Source organism: Moschus berezovskii, chromosome 24 (genome assembly GCF_049115385.1).
Source record: "Moschus berezovskii isolate FMDL1 chromosome 24, NW_MosBer_1.0, whole genome shotgun sequence".
Classification (NCBI taxonomy): domain Eukaryota; kingdom Metazoa; phylum Chordata; class Mammalia; order Artiodactyla; family Moschidae; genus Moschus; species Moschus berezovskii.
The window spans coordinates 30,433,046-30,449,757 of record NC_142483.1 but is presented as its reverse complement, the minus strand read 5'-3'; the positions used below and the strand labels follow the sequence as shown (position 1 = coordinate 30,449,757).

Sequence of the window (16,712 nt, the reverse complement as noted above, 5' to 3'; positions counted from 1 at the left end):
ACAGAACTGAAATTAAGAACCTGAAGAGAGTAGAATAAGAAAGTAAAAGGGCATTACATTTTATTGCATTATTATTATTATCTGGCAAGTGTAATGAATATGTATTGTCCAGTAAAAATCAAAGTAAAAAAAAATTTGAGAAAAATATATTACTTTACCTTTGATAGGTGAGAAAAGTTTTAGAGGGTAGGATGGGTACTTCCTGGCAAATCCAGAGGTGAGAATCCAGTCCAGTTGAACCACACAGATAATATGTTCCCCTCAAAACTTGGTAGGATTCTAGCTCCTCATTTGGTGCTGAGTTCATTTCCCATTCACTGGTTGAACCCAACTTTAAGAACCTAATATATTTGCTAGACCCTCTGCCAGTAACTAGAGATGCTGAAGACATACAGGCACTGTTCCCAACAAAAAGAGCTCTGAGCCAAAGGACATAGAAGAGACATGCAATCAGACAAGTGCCTGCCTAACTTTGGACATCCTGATGGAGGTGAACGTCTCCTCTCCCAGTTGTTTTTGAATTAAGAAAATGATGTCCCACTGTTGATACAATGTCAGGCTGTTTAACTTAATGAAAAGTCTAAACCTTTAAGGGCCTTTTCCTCCCTTTCCTCCCTCTTGGTATAATTTCAAAATTACTGTAGGATGCAAAAATGTACAAAATGCTTGTAAACAGACTTTTGTGTGGGTATCATGCTGTATCCAATTTGTTTCCAAAATGAAGAACCTTCCTGTTTTCAATATAATTTAGGGAGACCGGGAAAAGGATACAATTTTGTGTAATACTGTAGAACTTCTTCATTTTCATTAAATAATAAAGACTCGGCTTTTTTTGTTAAAACCAAGCCCCTAACAATGCATTCATCCCCTCTGTCAAACTTCCTGTGTTTAGGAAGGTAAGTAGATAAAGAATGAAGTACCACAAGAATGTAAGCTCCTTGAAGGCCAGGGATATTTATCTGAATTTTAAGCACTTGGAGTCATGCCTTGCACATTAGTAGGTGTTCAAGAACTCATGTACACCTGGGGCGGATTCATGTCAATGTATGGCAAAACCAACCAATATAATATTGTAAAATAATTAGCCTCCAATAAAAAAAAAAAAGATGTAGTTCTTGATTGAAATCAGCCTGCTTACTCCCTTTGACTTGTGAGCATCAACTAAGAAAATGAGGAAGAAACTGCTTTCTAAAAGAAAACTTACATACACCTGATGGTATTTAGATGGTAAACCTCATCAATCCATCCTTCCTCTGGCCACTCCCTTGTCTGAGAGCCACTCATGAGGGTTTGCAGTTAAGTAGAAACAGTCCTAGATGGGAAGTACTTCAACCTAGATAATTGATGCATGCCTGTAATGATAATAACTAGCATCTACTGAGCAGCAGCTATGGATCTGGCATGGTGGTCAGTGCTTATCGTAGGTGATGATGTTGAATTTTCCCAACAACCGCTCCAGCTTAGCACCGTTGGTTTCATCTTTTTATTTTTTAATTGAAGTATAGTTGATTTATAATATTATGTTAGTTTCAGGTGTACAGCAAAGTGATGCTGTTATATATTTGTGTAGATCCATTTTCTGTTTTCAATTCTTTTCCATTACAGTTTATTACAAGATAATGACTATAGTTCCCTGTGCTATACATATATATAGTAAATCTTCATTGTTTGTTTATTTTACATATGGTAGTGTGCATCTGTTAGTCCCACACTCCCAATTTGTCACCCGCCCACCCCCACTTACCATTTGGTAACCATAAGTTTGTTTTCCATGTCTGAGAATCTGTTTTGTAAGTAAGTTCATTTGTACTCTTATTTATTTACGTATATGTGATATTATGGAATATTTGTCTTTGACTTAATTCACTTAACGTGATAATCTCTTAAGTCCCATCAATTTTGCTGCAAATGGTATTATTTCACTCTTTTTCATGACTGAGTAGTAATTCATTATATATACGTATATACAGACACACACACATATGTACCAAGTTTATGATACATAAATATCTCACATCTTCTTTATCCATTCATCTGTTGATGGATGTTTAAGTTGCTTCTATATCTTGCCTATTGTAGGTAATGATGCTTTGAACATTGGGGTGCATGTATTGTTTCAAATTTGAACTGTCTTTTTGTTTCATATGCCCAGGAATGAGATTGCTGGATCATATAGTAGCTCTGCTTCTATTTTCTTAAGAGAAACCTCCCTCCTGTTCTCCATTGTGGCTGTTAGCAGTGTACATTCCCAAAAATAGCCTCAGAGAGTTCTCTTTTCTCCACCTCCTCTCCAGTAGTTATTATCTGTAGTATTAGTCTCATCCTTTAGATGTGGTTCTGTGATACTGATGCAACCCTCGGTCCTGCAGCTGCAGGGCTACAGCCAGGACTTGTCCTCCTTCAGGAAAACTCCAGACCACTGCACTTCAATCCCGGTTTTCACTGTAGATACACACACACACACACACACACACGCTCTCTTGTAAAATACAGTGTTACATAGTGTGCATAGTGTTATATGTGTGCATAAGTGTGTATACTGTGTCACTGTATCTTAAGTGTGTTTGGTATATATGTTTCTTGAACAGCTGAAGGTAACATTTTACATATTTCATTTGCACAGGGGCCTGGCAAGGTAACTATTATTTGTCCCTACTTTCTGATGAGAAGATCAACCTTCACTGAGATTAAATAACTTGCTTCCAGAGGTAGGTGGAAAGAAAGGACAGTGAAGTCGCTCAGTCGTGTCCGACTCTTTGCAACTCCATGGACTGTAGCCTACCAGGCTCCTCCATCCATGGAATTTTCCATTCAAGAGTACTGGAGTGGGTTACCATTTCCTTCCCCAGGGGATCTTCCTGACCCAGGAATTGAACCCAGGTCTCTTGCATTGCAGGCAGATGCTTTACCATCTGAGCCACCAGGAAAGCCCCAGAGGTAGGTAGGAAGAGACCAAATTGGACTCTGATGCCAAGCCCATCAGCCTGAAGAGCCCTTGCTCACTTAATCACCACTGTATGCTCCCCAATAAATTGTGTTCCTTGAGAGCATTTAGTGTTCCCAAGATGGTTAACTTATTTTTGAGTGCATGTAGTATTTAAGGCATTTCTTATTTATCTTGTATTTTAGGGATTTTGATTTTAAATGTGTGCTCTAAATAACTGAGACATCTCCTAATTTCCCATTCATTTTGGGATGTCAGTTCCTGGCAGGAAGCCAACTTCTCTTCACACCTACCCCCACCCCCAGCCTCTAACCCCTCCTCAAACATACAAACTAGAATGTTGTTAAATTCTTTTATTTTATTTTTTTCCTTGGGGGAGGAAAATGCTATGCTGTTTCTTTCCCTGTGATTGAAGTCTTTTTTACTTTTTAACTTTTATCTTGACAGGTGACAGAGTGAATATCAGCTGTAGAATTTACAGATATGTGGATCTGTAGATGTTTGCTTGTGTCCCCATGGACATGTGCGGACTCATAGCTTATAGTCTTATCTGTATTGCAGGCCACATGTAGAGAAAGCAGTGGGACAATTTCAGGGAAACTCTCTACTTACTTGTCCCTAATACTTCTCTCCCAGCTCTGAACCTCTGCCCCCATGTCTTACCAGCCCCATTTCAGATGTCTAAAATGGTAATAGTATGGATTGTATAGTTTTCCCTTATATTCAGACACCCTTCCAGAATCTTGAAATGCTCTTATACCTGCACTGTCCAGTATGGGAGCCGCTAGCCAGAAGTAGCTGCTGAGCCCTTGAGGTATGGCTAACCTGCATTGATGTGCCATATGTGTAATATTCACACTGGAGTTCAAAGACTTAATTTGGGGGAAAAAGAGAAAAATGTAAACTGTCTCATTGCTTACTTTCATATTGATTATATGTTGAAATTAAAATATTTTGGCTCTATTGGGTTAAATGAAATACATTTTTAGAGTAATTCCCACTGTTTTTTATTGTTTTAAATATGGATAGTAGATATTTTAAAATTGCATATGTGACTTGCATTTGTGAGTCTCATAATGTTTCTACAAGACAGTACAGTTCAGTGTGTACATCCTGCCTCTCCATACGTCAGGACTAGTAGACAGGTGGAGGACCCAAAGATTTATACTCCAAATGGATGGAGAGCTGCTCTGAACATGCTCCACAGAACACCTGGCCTGCAGCAGAGGCTCAGGAAATATTTGGGAATGCAGCCCTGGATAGCAGTGTGTCTACATGGCAGGCACTAAGCAGATAGTCTCTTTGGTTGTTTCAGTGTCTTATCCCTCCTCCTCAGGCTGGGGATGTAGCCACTCCCCCTACTGTCTCACAGAGCTTAGACTTGCGCAGTGTCTCTGTACCCAGCTAGAGCCCCTGATGCCAGCAGGTCTTGGCTCTTCTAGTCCAAAGATTCCATTAGCATCGATGGTCCGAGAGAAGAGCTCCTTGAATGTTCTGTATGGCTGGATGTTACTAACCAGCAGGAGCTGGTACATAGGGCCCTGGTGCCCCAGGTTCTTTGGGGTATTTCCTCTTATTGTGTTATTAGATGCACTTGTCTCTCTGATATTCTCTGATACTCTCTCTGATAAACATTCTTTACCTAGCACAGGTGTATCCTGCCTTAACTTTAAGTATCAGTTCAGTTCAATCGCTCAGTTGTGTCCTACTCTTTGCAACCCCATGGACCGCAGCACGCCAGGCCTCCCTGTCCATCATCAACTCCCAGAGGTTACTCAAACTCAATGTCCGTTGAGTCAGTTATGCCATCCAATCATCTCATCCTCTGTTGTCCCCTTCTCCTCCCGCCTTCAATCTTTCCCAGCATCAGGGTCTTTTCAAATTGGTCAGCTCTTTGCAGCAGGTGGCCGAAGTATTGGAGTTTCAGGTCCAACATCAGTCCTTCCAGTGAATTTTCAGGACTAATTTCCTTTAGGATGGACTGGTTGGATCTCCCTGCAGTCCAAGGGACTCTCAAGAGTCTTCTCCAACACCACAGTTCAAAAACATCAATTCTTCAGCACTCAGCTTTCTTTATGGTCCAACTCTCACATCCATACATGACTACTGGAAAAGCCATAGCCTTGACTAGATGGACCTTTGTCAACAAACTGGTGTCTCTGTTTTTTAGTATGCTGTCTAGGTTGGTCATAACTTTTCTTTCAAGGAATAAGCATCTTTTAATTTCAAGGCTGCAGTCACCATCTGCAGTGATTTTGGAGCCCCCAAAAAAGTTTAAGTATAGTTGTATTTTTAAGACAGAGAAAACACTCTGTGAATGTACAGGATTCAATACCTGTTGATTAGGAACCTGTCTTATTAGGTATGATGGGCTCTCTGTCTTCAGAAAGCTCGTTCGCTGTGTAGACAAGTAAGAAATGTCATAGATAACTTTTAAGATATGGGAAGTCACTGATGGCTGAACTGGATCAGTGTTGTTTGCCTCTTCAGTTTATTTTTTTCAAAAGGATTCATAATCAGTCACCATTAAAGAGTCATGTGATACTTCTATTTACTGTGAGGTGATTTAGGGAAAGTATGGCTTTAATTGTAAGTTTTCAATAACTCCAACTCCTGTGGAGAAGTGAATTACACACTTATAAAAGTATTTTTTTGTTCCTCCCCAAACATCTTTGTGTGTGCTGAGTCACTCAGGGTTGTCTAACTCTTGTGACCCCATGGACTGTAGCCCACCAGACTTCTCTGTCCACGGGATTTCCCAGGCAGGAATACTGACGTGGGTTGCCATTTCCTTCTCCAGGGGATCTACCCAATCCAAGGTTAGAACCTACATCTCCTGCATTGGCAGTTGGATTCTTTACCACTGTGCCACCTGGGAAGCCTGTTAAACATCTATGCCAGTTCTTAAAAATCCAGGGAAGCTTGATCTGCAGTCTTTTCTAAATTTTTTTATTTTCCCATCAGAATAGATGGAAGCCTTCGCTGGAATGAACGTATGAGAATTATAGCTGTCACCCGATCCATTAAAAGCAGGCATTGGTCCTTAAGTCAAGGGGACAGGGTATTAGCTGAGAGATGGCCTTTGGAAGACTGGGGCCTGTCAAAGATCAGTCCCCAGCACTAAATGTTCCCACTTCCATGTTAAGTGCTGAAATTGCTCACCCATCCCTCTGCCCTCGTCTGCCTTGAAGCTACAACTTCATTAGTATCAGTTGGTTTTTAGGGTGTTTATATCTCTGGGCCACTGGCTTCTGACAATGATTATTGCTTGATATTTTCCATACACTGCTTCCGTTTTCAATTACCCTACCCAGGTTGGCCTGAGATCGAGTCTTTGAACTTCACAGGGGAATCATGTTAATGGTAAATTTTGTCCTTTGCATAACTGGGGAGGAAAATGCCTTCTGCTCATCTGTACTAAACAGCTCTTCATGGACACCTTGGAGAGGAGCTCCTATGCCCCTGCACCAGCCCCGCCCACCAGCAAATCATCTTCTGAGTGGAAGCAGACAGCAGTTCTGGGGATGTCCTGGGAACTGCAGAACTTTTCACAGGTGTTGAAGCTTGTAACTCTAAGGTTTTGAAAAACAGCCGTGATCCCCAGCCCCTGCCCCTCTTTGGCAGTTGCTGTCAGTTTTCCCCCCAAGGACAGGTTCTCCTGGGTTGTCCGTTTTGCCAGGAGGCCTCACATGCAGAAAGTGAGGTGTGCTGATCAGATTAGTTTAAGAGTTGGAATGTGATGATTGGTTCATCTCCTTCTGCTGTGTTTTATTTTGAGGTATTTGGCCCTAAGAGCATTTGGCATATCTTCCAGTTGTTTAAAAATTTTTTTTTTGTTTGTTTTTTGATCTAATAGTTCAAACATTTTAAATTAAAAAAATTGATATTGATTCAGTTATACATATGAAAGGTATTTCAGGGACTTGTAGTTAGAGGCAGACCCTTCTGTCTGCGTCTCTCCAAATGAATGTGCAGAAAACAGCGCTATTGAACATTCTGAAAGTAAACCTGTAGCACTCAAGGTCAGTAGTGGTGTACGAGACCTAAGGCTAGGAGCAGCTCTACCATCAAAGATAGAAACTGCAATCCCAGAGAACATATACAACATGAACCCCTAGAAAACGGACAAGAACTTTCTGTAACGTAATGGTGTTTGCTTTGGGCTGTAAAAAGCGTTGATGTACGAAGGCCTTAAATTCTCTTTCCAATCCCATTTTTATGCATTCTAAAAGTTTTCTTAGCTCTCTTCCTTGTGTTCCAAAAATTTCCACGTTACTCATCCTTTCTTATCCTTCATGGCGTCACTGGGAATCCATTGAGAGGTACAGTCTGTAAAATCTGTCTCGTGCTCTAACATTTATTTCAATTTTGGTAGGCTGTGGACTTCTGCATATTTGGATCCCTCTCCTTCATTGAGCTGTCAGAGGCTATTTTCTTGATACAACTTTGAAATTTTTTCTTCTTTTATTGAATTCTATTTTTTATTTTAAAAAATTATTTATTTTTGACAGTGCAGTACTCGGACTTCATTGCTGTGTGGGCTTTTCTCTAGTTGTGGCAAGCGGAGCCTACTGTCTAGTTGCAGAGGGCAGGCTTCTTACTGCGGTGACTTCTCTTGTTGCAGAGCACAGGCTCTAGGGCGCACGGGTTTCCATAGTTTCAGCACATGGGCTCAGTTGTTGCGGCTCCTGGGTTCTAGAGCACAGGCTCAATAGTTGTGGCACATGGGCTCAGTTGCTTCTCAGCACGTGGGATCTTCCTGGATCAGGGATCAAACTGCAGGTGGATTCTTTACTATGAGCTACCAGGGAAGCCCAGGAATTCTATTTTTTATATTCAGGAATCCTGTATTCTATTCAGGAATTCTGTTTTTTATATTCAGAAGAGAAACTAAAGAGCCTCTTGATGAGGGTGAAAGAAGAGAGTGAAAAGGCTGGCTTAAAACTCAACATTCAAAAAACTAAGACCATGGCATCCAGTCCTATCACTTCATGTCAAATAGAAGGGGGAAAAGTGGAAACTGACAGATTTTCTATTCTTGGACTCCAAAATCACTGCAGACGGTGACTGCAGCCATGAAATTAAAAGATGTTCCTTGGAAGGAAAGCTATGACAAAACTAGACAGTGTATTAAAAAGCAGAGACACCACTTTGCCAGCTAAGGTCCGTATAGTCAAAGTGATGATTTTTCCAGTAGTCATGTATGGATGTGAAAGGGACCATAAAGAAAGCTGAGTGCCGAAGAATTGATGCTTTCAAACTGTGGTGCCGCAGAAGACTCTTGAGAATCCCCTGGACTCCAAGGAGATCAAACCAGTCAATCCTAAAGGAAATCAACTATGAATATTCATTGGAAGGAATGATGCTGAAGTTCCAATATTTTGCCCTCTGATGTGAAAAGCCTACTTGTTGGAAAATGTCCTGATACTGGGAAAGATTGAGGGCAGGAGAAGAGGATGACAGAATGAGATGGCTAGATACCATCACCCACTCGGTGAAGATGAATTTGAGCAAACTGAGAGATAGTGGAGAACAGAGGAGCCTAACGTGCTACAGTCCATGGGGTTACAGAGAGTCGTACACAACTTAGCAACTGAACAGCAAACAGCTAATACTCATTTTTAAGATCTCTTGATGTGGATAAGATTCCTTCCTTTGAGAAAGCATATTTATTTGTTTTGGCTTTTGTTTACTACCATGGAGATGACATGAAGCATGAGTACAGGGGATCCTGAACAGCAGTCTCCAGCAGATGGGTAGGGTGGCTTTTACCACTTCTGCTTTCCACCACTTCTCACGGCAGACATCACTAAGCAATTCCAACAATCTTTCTCAGCAATCCTGATTGGAGCCTGTGAGTCTTCTTCTTAAAGAGTGCCAGCCTTTGCTAATCGATGGTGCTTGGCATGAAATATGTTTGCCCTTTTTGGTCTGTTAGTATTTAATGTATATGAATTTGGTTGATTATATGGACTTCCCCGTGGCTCAGGTGGTAAAGACTCTACCAGCAATGCAGGAGGCGTGGATTCCATCCCTGGGTCAGGAAGATCCCCTGGAGAAGGGAATGGCAACCCGCTCCAGTATTCTTGCCTGGAGAATCCCAAGGACCGAGGAACCTGGCAGGTTACAGTCCATGGGTTTGCAAAAAGAGTAGGACACAAGTGAGTGACTAACACTTTCACTACTTTTCTGCTAGTAATACATGGTGGCACATCTTTTATCATAATATTATCAGATTCCCTTTATGTTATCTTGGTTTGCTAAGCCACTTACCCCATCCGAATTAGTCTTTTAAACAGATGCTTTTTTTCAGACATAATCTAGGATTCATTAGACAACTCCCAGAAATTCCTTACAAGGTGATGATTCTGAAATAGGCCTAGTACCAGTTCTCCTTTGAGCCATGTAACTCTTTCTCAGGTTCAGAATTTCTTGTGCATGCAATTGAAGGCTCACCCAGGAAATGGATATGCAGGAGATAACATGACGTATGAACTTTTTGCCCTGTGGCAAATTGTCTTGTTCTCTCATTATAAATTTCTAGGGTTCTAGGTCCCAACACCCCACATTCTTTGCTTTTTCCATGGAACATAGTCCAGTTAGAGTCCACCCAAATTATTTATCCACTCAAATTATTTATCCACCAGAAAGGGAAAAGAAATAGGCTTTCTTTGTCTACTCATCTTCTATTCTATACTTCTTTTTCCTGAAATTAAAAAAATAAATAAATCCATATTTTTAAAAAATTGCCTGATAAATAATGCCTGTCATCTATTAATTATTTTCTAATGCAGAAGGAGAAATTTGTAGTGTACAGATCTTACTACACAATAACCACTATGCATTGAGTTGGTATTGTCTCTGCCACCCCCCACCCTTTTGGCTATTGGTGGTAAATTAATTCTCTCTTAAAAAGATAAGAGCTCTCCTCATCTATTTTATAATGGAGCTGTAGGTAGTTTGGTTCTTCCTTAAGTATTTGTGTTGTCAGAAGTCTTGTTTTTCAGCCCATTGAATTTAACATTGTAAAACGGAGAATCAGTTCATTTTGTTTCCCTTGAATGTGAAGAAAGAAGGAAGTGTATTTGCAGGTGTTATGATGCCTAAGCATTACTGTGTCTATGTTTAGTTGTTTTAAAAAAATTTTAAAGCCTACATTTTCACTTGACTATTGTAGGATGAGAAAAATGGATATATGGTTCATTTACGTAAAGAAGCTATATTCAACCAAACTGTCCTTGTTGAAAGAAAAGGGGGACTTTTGCTGTCAGCTGCAGAAATGGGGTTTTTCACCACAATAATTTATTACTGAACCAAAGTGGATTTGCAAATTTGCTTTTAAAAAAAATCCTCGTATGATTAAAGAGAAAAGCAAAAACTAAGTATCTGGGATTCGGAGTCTGCTGGGAATTTTCCCCTCACTCTGGCAAGCCTGCCATACTTGTAGGTGTATCTCAAATGGAACACAATGTGTGAAAGCCATTTAAATGATTATTTGATAATTTAATAAAGGAAAACACTTCAAGCCACCGCACCCCTCCTACAGTTGATAAGTGATGCCACCTACTGTGAAAATATTTTACAAAACACTTTCATTTGGAATCAGTATCAAATAGTGGTTTTAAAATAAAACATGTGTAGAGTTTTCTCTTGGCTCTTCCCAGTTTTGAGAGCAGACTGTCAGCTCCCCACCCTTGAGTTTATGTCCCATCTTTTTTCCTCCCCCGGATATTACTCTACCCACAGGTTTGGCTTGGCAGGTTTTCTCTCTTGTTTTTTAGCTAGGGATTGACTCAATATATATCATTTAATTTTTTTTTTTTTTTTTTGGTGCATAGTGGTTGCACTTAGCACTTAAAATATCATTTGTTCACTCTCAAAGGTGAAGCAGATTCATTTTCCCCTCTGTTTCTTTGTTTTGAGGGGCCGGATGTTAAGGCCTTGGGCCTTGCATGCGTGAGACGCAGTGCTGACTGAGGGCCCTGTTGTGTGCCCTCAGCATTCTGCTCTGCAGGTATCACTTTCTCGGCACCAGAACTAGTCAGAAGCATCACATGCCTTTATCGTTTCTCTGGCCAGTTTTCTGCCTTGGCTCTCTGAGAAACTGATTTAAAGAACAATGACAAAAATGATCCATTTAAAAAGCCACACAGTTTACTCAGCATCTCTGAACACTTCACGACCACCTAGCAACAGTCTTGTAAGGCTGGAGCTTTTGCGAAGTTGCCTCATTCCATTTCTCTTCCTTGTCTCCAACTCCCACCCTCCCCAGCACTGTCTGCATTGTCTCCTACTAGCTTTCCACGCAGCCCTGCTGTTGGGCACTCCTTGTGGAACCCCAGGCTGCCTTAGTTGCTTTCACGGTGGGAGCAGCAAGTTTCCAGGGAGTCCTGAAGGTTGCAGCATCCCAGAGGTGATCTGAGCTTGACAGAAGTGGTGCAGTTATCCAGAAGCCCTTGATGGAGCAGTGACCCTTCAATAGGATACTTAAGTGGTTGTAGAGGATTCCAGAACTGAAAAGAACAGGCTGCCCTGGACATGCAGATTACTTCTTATTGTCGTTATTGTTTACTAAGCAGTGGACACTTTAATGAGATGGTTTGAGAACCTACCGCCACTGATCCAACATCTGCCACCCCTTTTTTTCCCTTAAGTTATAAAGCTCTGTTGATGACGTTGATAAGAAAACAGTGGCTAGAAGGCAACATGGCTGGTTTGTGTATTGTACAAGGATATTGTGGTGCTGTATGATGATATCTGAATAAATACGTGGATTTTGAGAACCGTTTTTTTTTTTTCTCACAGTATTCAGCGTTAACTATATACTTAAGCAGTAATGATTCTGAAACTGCACTTTGCATTCATGAACACACACCATAGGGTGACACTTCAAACTCTAGGTGAAGCCAACATTTTCTGAATTATGTTTCATTGGGGAATTTTTACCTTTTTTTCCTGTTTATGACTGTCATTTCATCTAGTTTTCTAATGGGGTCAGGAACAGGTGAATGTGAAATAATAGTAGTAAGCGGAGTGATTTCTGTGTTAATGATTAGGCTGTTTTTTCAATTAAAAAGTTCTGGTATTTGAAACAAGCTCCGGACTTTAATCATACTTCCCAGTAATTAATCAGAATGAAAGATTTTAGTGCTCCTTGATTATGTACAAATGATTATGGCTACATGTCTGCATGACGTCAGAGAAGCTGACCTAATGGCTAAAACTGGGGAGGAATCCTGGAGTCATCTTTGCTTAATTTTCTCCATTATTCCAGTAAATATAAAGAATTAACTCTTGGGTAATATAGGAGTATACCTGACTCCTTGTGAACCCCCACCAAGGCCGAATTTTCCCTTTTATAACATGCAAGTCTTCTTATTAAACCGGTAACTTTTAATAAGTGAGACATCAAGAACAACAGCAACAAACCCCACAGTAAAAGCTCTTGCCGACGGAGCCCCCTCAAAGCACATCTTTTGTGTTTCCACATATCAAGCTACTTTATGGACTTTTGCTGTGGCATTGCCCTTCAACGAGAAAGCTTTTTCCATTTTGTACCATAAAGAATATTATTTTTCTGCCAGCCAATTTTCTCTGTTAGTCACTAATTGGCTACATAAATCTCGGGTGTTGAGAATGAGGAATGTTTCAGTGTCATAGAGTGTAATCTTCACCCTTATTTACCAATTCATTAAGATTCATTGATGCAGGATCGGTGAGAGGAAATGACAACATAAATCAGACCTCCAGCATAATGACCCTAATCAGTTGGGAATTGCTGGAAATGTCATGATGAACTATGTCCTTGTGTTAGTGCCACTGTACATTGTCATTGCGCTGCTTTATGAGTGGGACGCATCTTCCTGACACTGACTGTATTTAACGAAAAAAGAGTTGTTAAAAACCTGATTCCATTAAAGCTATGAGATCTATACAAGGTCCTGTGGTATTTAGCCTCACGCCCTTTACCTCCATTGTAACTGCTTAATGGAGCTGCAGTTTAATGCACATTTAGAGTATACCTGAGTAAAAACTCCGTAGGAAAAAAAAAGCCAGTTGATTTATAGCTTGTCTTTATTTAACCCAGGAATTCCAGCATGTATGGAGAATCAGAAATTTCTACCTCTCCACTTACGTACCAGGTTCCTTGGCACTAAGCTGCAGAAGTATCCCCCGTCCTAAAGACCCCTAAACATCCTCTCCTTCAGAGATGTGGATGATTCAGACCTCTGTCTCCCCAGGTTTGCTGATGGGAACTGCCAGTCATTCCTAGAATAATGTGTCAATTCAAAATTAGCAATAGAATTTGACAGGGGCTCCTGTAAAGAGGTTTCTGGATTTCCTCCCACCCCCAAAGGTATTGATTTTATTCCACCACGTTCTTGGAATCAGTTCCTGGAAGATTGGGGGTTGCCCAGCTCTCTGGTTTAACACAGGTTATTCATTTAGCTGTAACCAGTTAATCCGGTGACAGTATGGGGCCAACCCAGCAGGCCAATCTCCTTTCTTTTTATTTATTCCTTATTAAAATCTTGCCATTGACCAGCAGGTAAACACTTTTCAGGATGTGAAGACTGAAAAGCGTCGCTTTATCCTCCTCTGGTTTTTTTTTTTTTTTTTTAACATTGAGCATGATGGTAACCATTTCTTTTATCGTAAAAAAAAATCTTTAATCTGTGGTATAAGGCTGAGAAAGACCTGTAAGAGAACAAGACAAGTTTACCTAATCTTGACAGCTCTGGGTGTAATCTCACTTTGCTTGTGACACGTCAGACTCTAAGATTTATAACTCCTTAATCAAATGTCTAGAAGTCTCAGGAAATGTTATCATAGGACTTCCTTTCACATGACTTACTGAGAACTCAATAGACCGTTAGATAAGCTCTAGATTCAGCTGGACCTTAGAATAATTCAAATTGACTAATGCTTCTTGGGGTTTTTTTGGATGGTGGCGTGGGATGTTTCTAGTCGGTTTGTGTAAAGGTGGGCTTACATCTCTGTTCTGTCAGGGGGCTCTCTTGCTCCCAGTAGGAAGATACTGTAACTTTTCATGCTCTGGTGTCTTCAGGTCCAGCAGGGTCTGTGTTCTGCTTCTTTGAGCCAGGTGATGAGGGGATTCTGGGGAAACACGAGAGTGGGAAAGCTACCTGCTCATGGGACAACAGCGTGCTGTTTGTGTGGCTGTCAGGACAGCCTTTGAAGAGGGTCCTGGGTCGGCAGTGAGGGGACTGCAGTGGGTCAGGAGCCGCCCATGCGTCACTGGAGGGATGACTCAGACTGTGCGAACCGCTGCATCCTAGAACACACCAGCCTTCTCATGTGGTCCAGGGGGCCCCGGCACCACCGACACCACGAAGACCAGAATGACTCTCCCCACCCACAGCCAAACCAGACGCGTCCTGCTGACTCTGCCTTGTCATCAGAGGGGACTGTTGGCTGCTGGCTGACATCCTGCGTGCTTCAGCTTTTACCCCCGTCTGACCAGCGCATCCATGCACCGTCGCTCTTACTGGCTGGTGCCAGCTCACTTAGTGTACACGCAGGGGCTGAGAGTGGGCCAGACTGGAGGGGGAGGGCAGAGAACAGGAGAAAGAGCGCACCTCGGAGGAAGAGGGAACCCCAGGTGGACACTGACATTCCCTGTGCCTGGCAGAGGTGGCTCCAGTGTGTGTTTGGGCTCTGAGGCCCGCCAGTGTTCACGTGGACCTGCTGAGGAAGCCCAAGTACAAAAGGCAGCCCTGAGGTTTCAGCATCATCCGTCAGACTTCCGACAAGCATCTGTGCTTTGACAAATCCAGCTTTGCCTACCAGAAAGATCCCAAGATCGTTAGCAGTCCAGACCTTGTGAGGCAAAATGAGACACCCAGTTTTCTAACAAGAGGTAGTTGAATTAGGTTGAGTAAGTGGGCAAATGGAAATCAATGTAATTTCAACTTCTCCCCAGAGGAGTCCATCTTCACAGACTGCCAAAAAAGTACCAGACCCAGAATGTGTCAAGTTGCTGCTGCTGCTCAGTCACTTCAGTCATGTCCGACTCTGTGCGACCCCATAGACGGCAGCCCACCAGGCTCCCCTGTCCCTGGGATTCTCCAGGCAAGAACACTGGAGTGGTTTGCCATTTTCTTCTCCAGTGCATGAAAGTGAAAAGTGAAAGTGAAGTCGCTCAGTTGTGTCTGACTCTTCTCGACCCCATGGACTGCAGCCTACCAGGCTCCTCCATCCATGGGATTTTCCAGGCAAGACTACTGGAGTGAGTTGCCTTTGGCTTCTCCCGTGTCAAGTTAGGTTACTGTAAAAATTCAAGTAGTGGGTCAAACATTTGGTCTCTACCCCCTGCTTCCAGTTTTTGTTTTTGTTGTTTTTTTTATCTTGAATTCATTTATTTTTTCTTATTGGAGTATAGTTGGTTTACAGTATTGAGTTACTTTCTGCTGTATATAGCACAGTGAATTTTATATATACCTATAGGATTCATTCAGTTTTAATCTATAATACCATCATTTGTTTCTAGAAGGTGAACATTTTTTATGAACCTACTGTCTTTAAAATAAATATTGCCTCGTTGTCTTGAGACATGATTTTTCTTAATCTAATTTAATATTAAGTTAGGGTGCCCCTGTGGTTGGCACCCTTTCCGATATCCATTCTTATTCTGCATTGAAATCCCCTCTCTCTGTTCCTTTCCAGAGATATGTTTGGATAATTTTATTATATTATGGACTCTCTGTTTATTTTGGCCACACCACATGGTGTGTGGGATCTTAGTTCCCTGGTCAGGGATCAAACCCACATCTGCATTGGAAGCTCAGAATCTTAACTGCTGAACTGCCAAGAAAGTCCCAGTGATTGGATTTCTGTTTGAAATCTCCTGGTTCATAATGTTTTCTCAAGCTCTGTTATTTGGGGGAGAAAACCCAAAAGGCTGGAAAAGGGAAGTCAGTGGACAGAGAATTGGAAGTGAGGGGTGGAAATTAATTATTCTTGGTAAAGAAAAACTCTTTATAGTCACAGGAATGTGCAACAGGCAAACTACCTTCAAAATATGCAAATCTATGTTTATCTCAGAGAATTCTACAGGGAACAAATCTGTAGCGTTAGCAATTATGACTTAGCTCCACCCCCCAACCTGTAATGCTTATAAACATCAATATAGTTTAGAGCTTTATGTTAAAATGTTTTTCTCCTATTTCTTTTAAGAGTTATTTGTTTAACATGCTTTTATTATCCTAGGTGATGTGATTTGGGAAGAAAGCATTAATTCTCTTATCAGCTCAGTTTCCTTCCCAGTTGTTGAGAGAATTGAGCTGTCCTAGTAGTTTAGGAAGTAAGAGGCATTAAATGGAGAGCTCATTGCTGATCAGACTGAGCCATTTCTGAACCACAGCTTCCCAGGCAAAAGGGATTGACAGCTTAGCATTTATGTGGGAATGTATTGGAATAACATGGCAAGCAGCTGAATCAAGCTCCTTCGCATGCTGCTACTTGCCAGCTAGCGCCTCTTGTATCTGGTGAGTTTTTGAGAAACACCTGAACTCTTCACTCCATATTGCTTGTTCAGGCTGACTTGGGTGAATAGTGTACATCAAGTGATGATTTTGGAAGGTAGCCTATGTTCGTTATATGTATTGCAAGTAACATGTATTCTGTTATTAATTCATCCATTTACCTATCCATTCATTCATCAATTGATATTTACTGACTGTCTATAATGGATCAGGTCCTTACAGACTGGGAACTCTGATAGCTCAGTATCCCTGTTAAACGTAGT

The 16,712-nt window shown here is 41.3% G+C and overlaps 1 protein-coding gene across 6 annotated transcripts in view; it reads left to right on the top strand.

The window, feature by feature from the left end:
• The window catches only part of FOXP1 (forkhead box P1), a 401,475-nt gene that overhangs the window by 110,322 nt on the left and 274,441 nt on the right, over window positions 1–16,712 (top strand). The window contains exon 2 of one of the 6 annotated variants that reach the window (XM_088831577.1): window positions 2,624–2,708. The exons of the other annotated variants lie outside the window; for them this stretch is intronic. The gene's annotated coding sequence lies outside the window, so the exon portion shown is untranslated. The remainder of the gene's footprint in view (window positions 1–2,623; window positions 2,709–16,712) is intronic. 6 annotated transcript variants of the gene reach the window in all.